Consider the following 6,000-nt stretch of genomic DNA (forward strand, 5'->3'; position numbering starts at 1 on the left):
TAAAAAGTTGGTAAAATGAGGCCATTTCACCTAATATCTTGGTTTATTTGTGTTTGTTTTATTTTCAAAGCCCTTCCCTTCCCTTTGAGAATCAATACTGTGTAGTGATTGCAAGGGAGAAGAATAAGGTTAGACAATGGGATTTCAGTACCTTGCTCAGGATCACACAGCTAGAAAATGTCTGAGGGCAGATTCGAACTCGGGACCTCCCACCTGTAGGCTTAACTCAGGCCCCTGAGCCTCTTAACTGCCTGTTTCAATTCCATATAGCAGGGGGAGCTTGTTGCCCCTGTGCATTCTGAAACTTGTGTGAGACAAGAGTCAGTATGTCATTCTCAAAGAGGTATTTGGCTTATAAGCCCAATTTTCAAGACTCCCTGAGTGTGACTGTTCCTTAAACTAAAACTGGACACACACACACGCACACACACACACACACACACACACACACACACGCACACACACACACGCATGCACACACGCACGCACACACGCACACACGCCACAAAAGTTTTAGTTTTCCTGGCCTAGTGAGAAGAGTTGTGGTGAAAAATGATTGAGCCAGTCCAGGCTCCAAGCTATGAAGAGGTTTATTGGGAGGGGGCCAGGCTCCAATAAAGCCGGCCTCTGGTCAAGATCCAGACCGAAGACCTTGAGCCTTAGGAGATCATCGCCTTGTTATACACAGAAATGGGGTGACCCAGTGGCAGAAAATACAGTCAAAATCAAAATAGAATGGAGGCAAAAGTCTTTCACACAGGCAGGTTCTAACTAATGATGCAAACACTAAATAAACTGCAAAGTACAAAAATCATCACTACGGCTGGGAGCCCAGGTCTGATATCATGGCTGACCTTTCCAAGGGGCTGCCCTCATCAGCCAGCTGATAATTATTATGTAATATTAGGAATCAGCAATTGGGTGACTGATATTTGCACCCCAGAGGCAGCCCCCACCTCCTGTCTTATGTTTATAGCCAGCAGAGTATGGTGGGCTTGGCAGAAACTTTTGGGCCACAGGCTCAAGGTCAGAGTGCCCATCAGCAAGACTGGATACCACCCTGAGCTGTATTTTTCTTAGCTAGTGCTTTTAATTCATAGAAAGCAAACTATTATTTGTGTTATAATCATAAAAGCTAATGGTATTGTGATCGTAAAAGGGGGTAGGGGGCTTCACACTCAGAGTTTACCTGTAGCCTGGGAAACATGCCCATACCAGGAAGAGGGCAAGATAAGAAAATAGGGAGTTTCAAAATTATCTTTTTGTCCCAAGCTGGGAATCCTGTGATAGTCACGGATCTTTTTTTTTTTTTTTTTTTTTTTTATCATAGGGGTCTTTAAGGGTACATAATGTTGAAAATCACATGCTTAAAAGTTGAAATGTCACAGCCCCCCCCCCCTCCTGTGGGATAGGACAGAGGGAAGGAGGAAGATCTTGTGTCAGGATTATTATAAAAGTTGTACCTAGAAGGAGAGGACAGCTTTGCCTGAGCAAGCCACATGTGTGGGCAGAATTGCTTTTCCTCCCCCAGCCCCAACTATCTGCTCTTTTTTCCAAATAAAGCTGCTTTTCTGTGCCAGCATCTAATCAAGTCTCCTGCCTGCTCATTAGAATAATTTCTGGGGTACGAGCCTCCCCAAATTTTACATCACAAAGATGAGGTCTTGGTTTAGATTCTAGAATGATAGAAGATTTGCACATCTGAGAAAGTCTCCTTCCTTGGGGAAGGTAGAAAGAATGAATCAAGATCTTAGAACACAGTTACCATGGACCAAACTCTTACTGAAGATAAGGACAAAGCCTTGAGAAACAAGCGGCTGCCCTCTGCTGCTGAAGCCTGAAGACATAACTGTGAGAGAACTGCTGTGAAGATAGGATGAACTTTCCCCTTGCCTATTTTTAGCTAATCAAATCAAGAACTTAAAGTGTCCCTACTTCACACTAAGTAAGAGAGTTCAAAGTCATTTGCTAGAGTGGGTGACAAGCAGGGGGTGGCTGGGTAGCTCAGTGGATTGAGAGTCAGGCCTAGAGACGGGAGGTCCTGGGTTCAAATCTGGCCTCAGACACTTCCCAGCTGTGTGACCCTGGGCAAGTCACTTGACTCCCATTGCCCACCCTTATCACTCTTCCACCTAGGAGCCAATACACTGTATTGACTCCAAGATGGAAGGTGAGGGTTAAAAAAATAGAGTGGGTGACAACTCTAGAGGCCACTATCCTGCCCCTTGGCAGTGCTAGGCAAATTTTAAGACTGAGGTTGATTCTTGTAAAGTGGGGAAGGGACAGGAAGTGATGTGGGAAAAGGACTATAAAAAGTCCTGAACTTACTGTCCAAGAGATTTCTCCTTGGGACTTCTCCTTTGGAGTTAATCTTTGGACCCCGCATTGGTGAGCTAGACTGAAGGGGAGACTCTTTCCCTGGTTCCTGCATTGGCTTTCTGGGTGAGTAGCTGGCCTTCCTTTCCTGGCTTCTGGAGAGATTGGTTCTGGAGATTCCTGCCTTGGCTTTGGAGGAGGCTGCATTGGTGGAACCCTGGCTGAAGACCCCACCAGGACCTCTGGCTGAGGACTACTGGGAAATCCACATGGGGACAAGGGATGTGGGGAAGTCCCTGCGGGGTTGAGCCTCATTTCACCAGAGACGGGCTGGAAGGCTTGTTAAAATCTGTCTCTAGCTACATTTTTCCACTTTCACTCTTTCCAACTCTTTGTAAATAAAGCTACTAAAAGTCATTTTGACTTAAGCTATAATATTTTTAAATCTGTGACCACAATATTACTTTAGAACTTTCATATTAGCATAAGAACTTAAATTTTAATTTCTTAAACTGCTGAATGAGGCTATAGAGTCTCCTATTCCTGGAATCAGTGATGGAGCAAGCTTTCAAGGTTTTTGTTGTTTATAACCCTGTCACATAATTTTCGAAAGACAGGCACACAATTTAGATCAATTGAGTCAGATTCTCCAAACCTTATTTAGGTTTATTGAAAGAGGGTCAAGTCGTCTAATAAAGCTGGACTCCCTGCAGGACCACGGTTTGTGTAGAACAAAATAGAAATAATAACTCAGAACCCTGGACTGCCCTTATCTTGGCACTCTCTAGAGAATCAACAAGATTAACAACGTATTGAGAATCAAAGATCATATTAGAAGGCTCAGAGATGGACCTTAACATCCCATGAGTGAGTGCATGGTGGAGGCAAATTCCCTTTTTTGTGGCCTCATTGTAAGAAGTGGTCACAGCTACCCTCCAGGACAGCCGGGGATGCCCCTTATTCTCCTACCCCAGGGCTTAGCACGGGGTCTGGCATGGAGCAGCCATTCAGAAATGCTTGTCCCCTTCCAGAGGTCTAAGAAAGAGCTCAGGTGGGGGAGCCAGACCCCTGTGGGCACCTTCCAGAGAATTCCATGTCCTCAAATTCCAAACAATGCCTCCTCTCAGGCTCCTAGATTGATCACTGGAAGCAGCTAAAAGTACAACTGCCTCATTTTATAGTTGGGGAAACTGGCTCAGAGGTTCAGTGCTTTGCCCAGGAAGGCACTGCTACAAAATACCAGGAAAACCATTCCAGGTCAGGTCCTTTTGCCCCCAATCTGGCACTTGCTTCACTCTAACCCCTAGAAGCCCCTCATACCAAGAGCTCCCAAAGCCCTGCTTTCCCCTCACTCACCTGCACAGCAGCTCCTCAGGCCTTCCTGCCCCAGCATCCAGGGGGCTTCCCTTTGCTCCAAATAAGAGATCAAATCTTCTCTGGGAACAGGCAGCCCTGGGCATTGGAGGGGACTGAACAATAAAACGAGGACGGGAATCTCTTCCAGGTCCTCCTAAAATCAAAACGAAATTCAGTTGGAAAAAAAAGATTTAAAGTACTGAGGGGAATGAAGAAGAGACAGAAGGTCAGAGGGGAACAGCACTGCAGACCTCAAACTCTACTGTAAAGAGGCAGCAGTCATCAAAAGCACTGAGCGCTTCTAAAATAAGAGCTAAAAATCATTGGAAAATACTTACCAGGAGATATCCGGGAGAAGAGAACTCAGTGACTCAGTGTTCGATAAAGTGGAAGACCAGAGACTTTGAGTCTAAACTTCCTTTTTGCTGAGAAAACTAGAAAGCAGCCAAGAAGAAACTGAGGCTTAGACCAACATCTCGGATGGAGAACAATGAAGAAAACCAACTGGAAGATTCTGATTACTGGACCCCGAAAAGCTTCTGCCCAGACAACATGAATGCATCCAAGGTAAGAAAGGAAGTGGCTGAAAGAGAAGAAAGCTGGGTACGGAACATCTCTGCCGAGGCTTTGCTTTCCCAGATATACCTGCTCCAGCCACAGAGAAGAGAAATGCAAACCAAATCCCCACCGGCTCTTCATCTGCTCTGTAACTTGACCAAAATGGCAGTAATGATGGGGGACTTGTGGGAAGACGGGCACAGCCTGGGAGCAGGTATGAAATGGTAGATCCTCGCGCTCACTAGCTGGATGACCCTGGTAAGTCACTGAACCTCTGTCTGCCTCAGTTTCCTGAGCTGGGAAATAAAGAGAATCAGAGCAGCTGCCTCCCAGGGCGGCTCCTGGGGAAATGGTCAAAAGGGGATTTGAGGAGAACAGAAGTCATTCCTCTGAATCTGTCGAGAGACTTCCCTGCCTTCAAACCTGAGGCCTCTTTGACAAGTCCTGAATGTCTTCTTCAGGGCCTCCTCTTCCCCTGATAGAAAAGAAACTCCCAGGACTTCCCAGGGTTCCCGACTCACCCCCTTTCCTATAGCCACCCCAACAAGGGCAGTGACAGGCTCTTAACAAATGCTAGAGAATCAACCAAGAGTCCTGTCGTCTGTGCTCTGGCCCCAACTTTTCAGCTCGGCTGAAGGCCTTCTGAAGAGGCTCGTCTTTGGGGACTGGGTGGGGGGCACCAATTCTGTACCTGGTTCTGTTTAAGGGTCCTGCTTGCTCTTCCCCAAACTGCTTTGACTCTGTGGGTGCCCCCTCCCCAGAAGAAAAAATATTGCTGTTTGTGCCAGCTGGAAGTGAAGGATGCTGGTGGCCATCCACTCCTGGGACAGGGGGTCAGTGGATCCCCAAAGGGCAGTGTACCTGCCTGGCTGCATGCGTCCTGCGCTGTCCCTGGAAAGGACTTGCCAATCCTTGGAACAGGATCAAGTGAGAGCATCTGTTTAAGGCTGGTGGCTCAGAGCAGATACCAGGTAACACCTGCCACTCTGCTTCCTAGGCCCTTCCAAGTCTTCTCAGGCCTTCCTCCTCTCTTCTTCCCTCCCTCTGACCCAGGGACACTGGCCTCCTGGCTGAGCCCAGGCCAAGGCCCTTCATCCCCTGACCTAGGTCTTCCAATGATTGTTTTTAATGCTAGAATGTTCTCCCTCCTCCCCTGGACCTCTCAGCTTCCTTCAAAGATCAGTGAACACTGGAGGGGGGTGGGGAAGAGTATGTGTGTGTGCAAGTGTGAGAGCAGGGAGGGAGGGAGAACAGAGGAACCAAAGACAGGAGAACAGCAATGGAGAGGGGTGGTGCATGAAGAGGAGCAGTAAGTACCCAAGGTGCCGGAGTGCCAGGAATCGGTCTGAAAAGCAGCCAAAGAGAGCAAGGCAGCAGTGCTTCTGAAGTAGTCTAAATCAATGAAATAGGCTAGAGCAGTGATGAGCAAACTTTTGAAAGTGGGGGGGGGGGCAAAGGAAAGGAAATGCTCCTCTGTCAGTCTGTTTCTAAGGCAACTCTTTTGAAGTTTCATTGTATTGTTTCCTCATTGTATTGGTCAGATTAGGAATAATGTCACAGGGCAGGATAGGACACTTCAGGGGGCCCATGGGAGGTAGTTTGCCCATCACTGTGTTAGAGAATAAAGTACAACTGAAGTAGATGAAGTAGATTCATCCATTCCTGCACAATTTAGGAGACTGACCTGGTCCCTCCAGGAAGTCAAGCAACTTAGTCAGGTGGTGGGTCAGAGTCCAATTCCCCTCCGGTCAACAAAGGGACATCAGGACA

The sequence above is a fragment of the Gracilinanus agilis genome, chromosome 3 (assembly GCF_016433145.1).
Source record: "Gracilinanus agilis isolate LMUSP501 chromosome 3, AgileGrace, whole genome shotgun sequence".
Lineage (NCBI taxonomy): Eukaryota > Metazoa > Chordata > Mammalia > Didelphimorphia > Didelphidae > Gracilinanus > Gracilinanus agilis.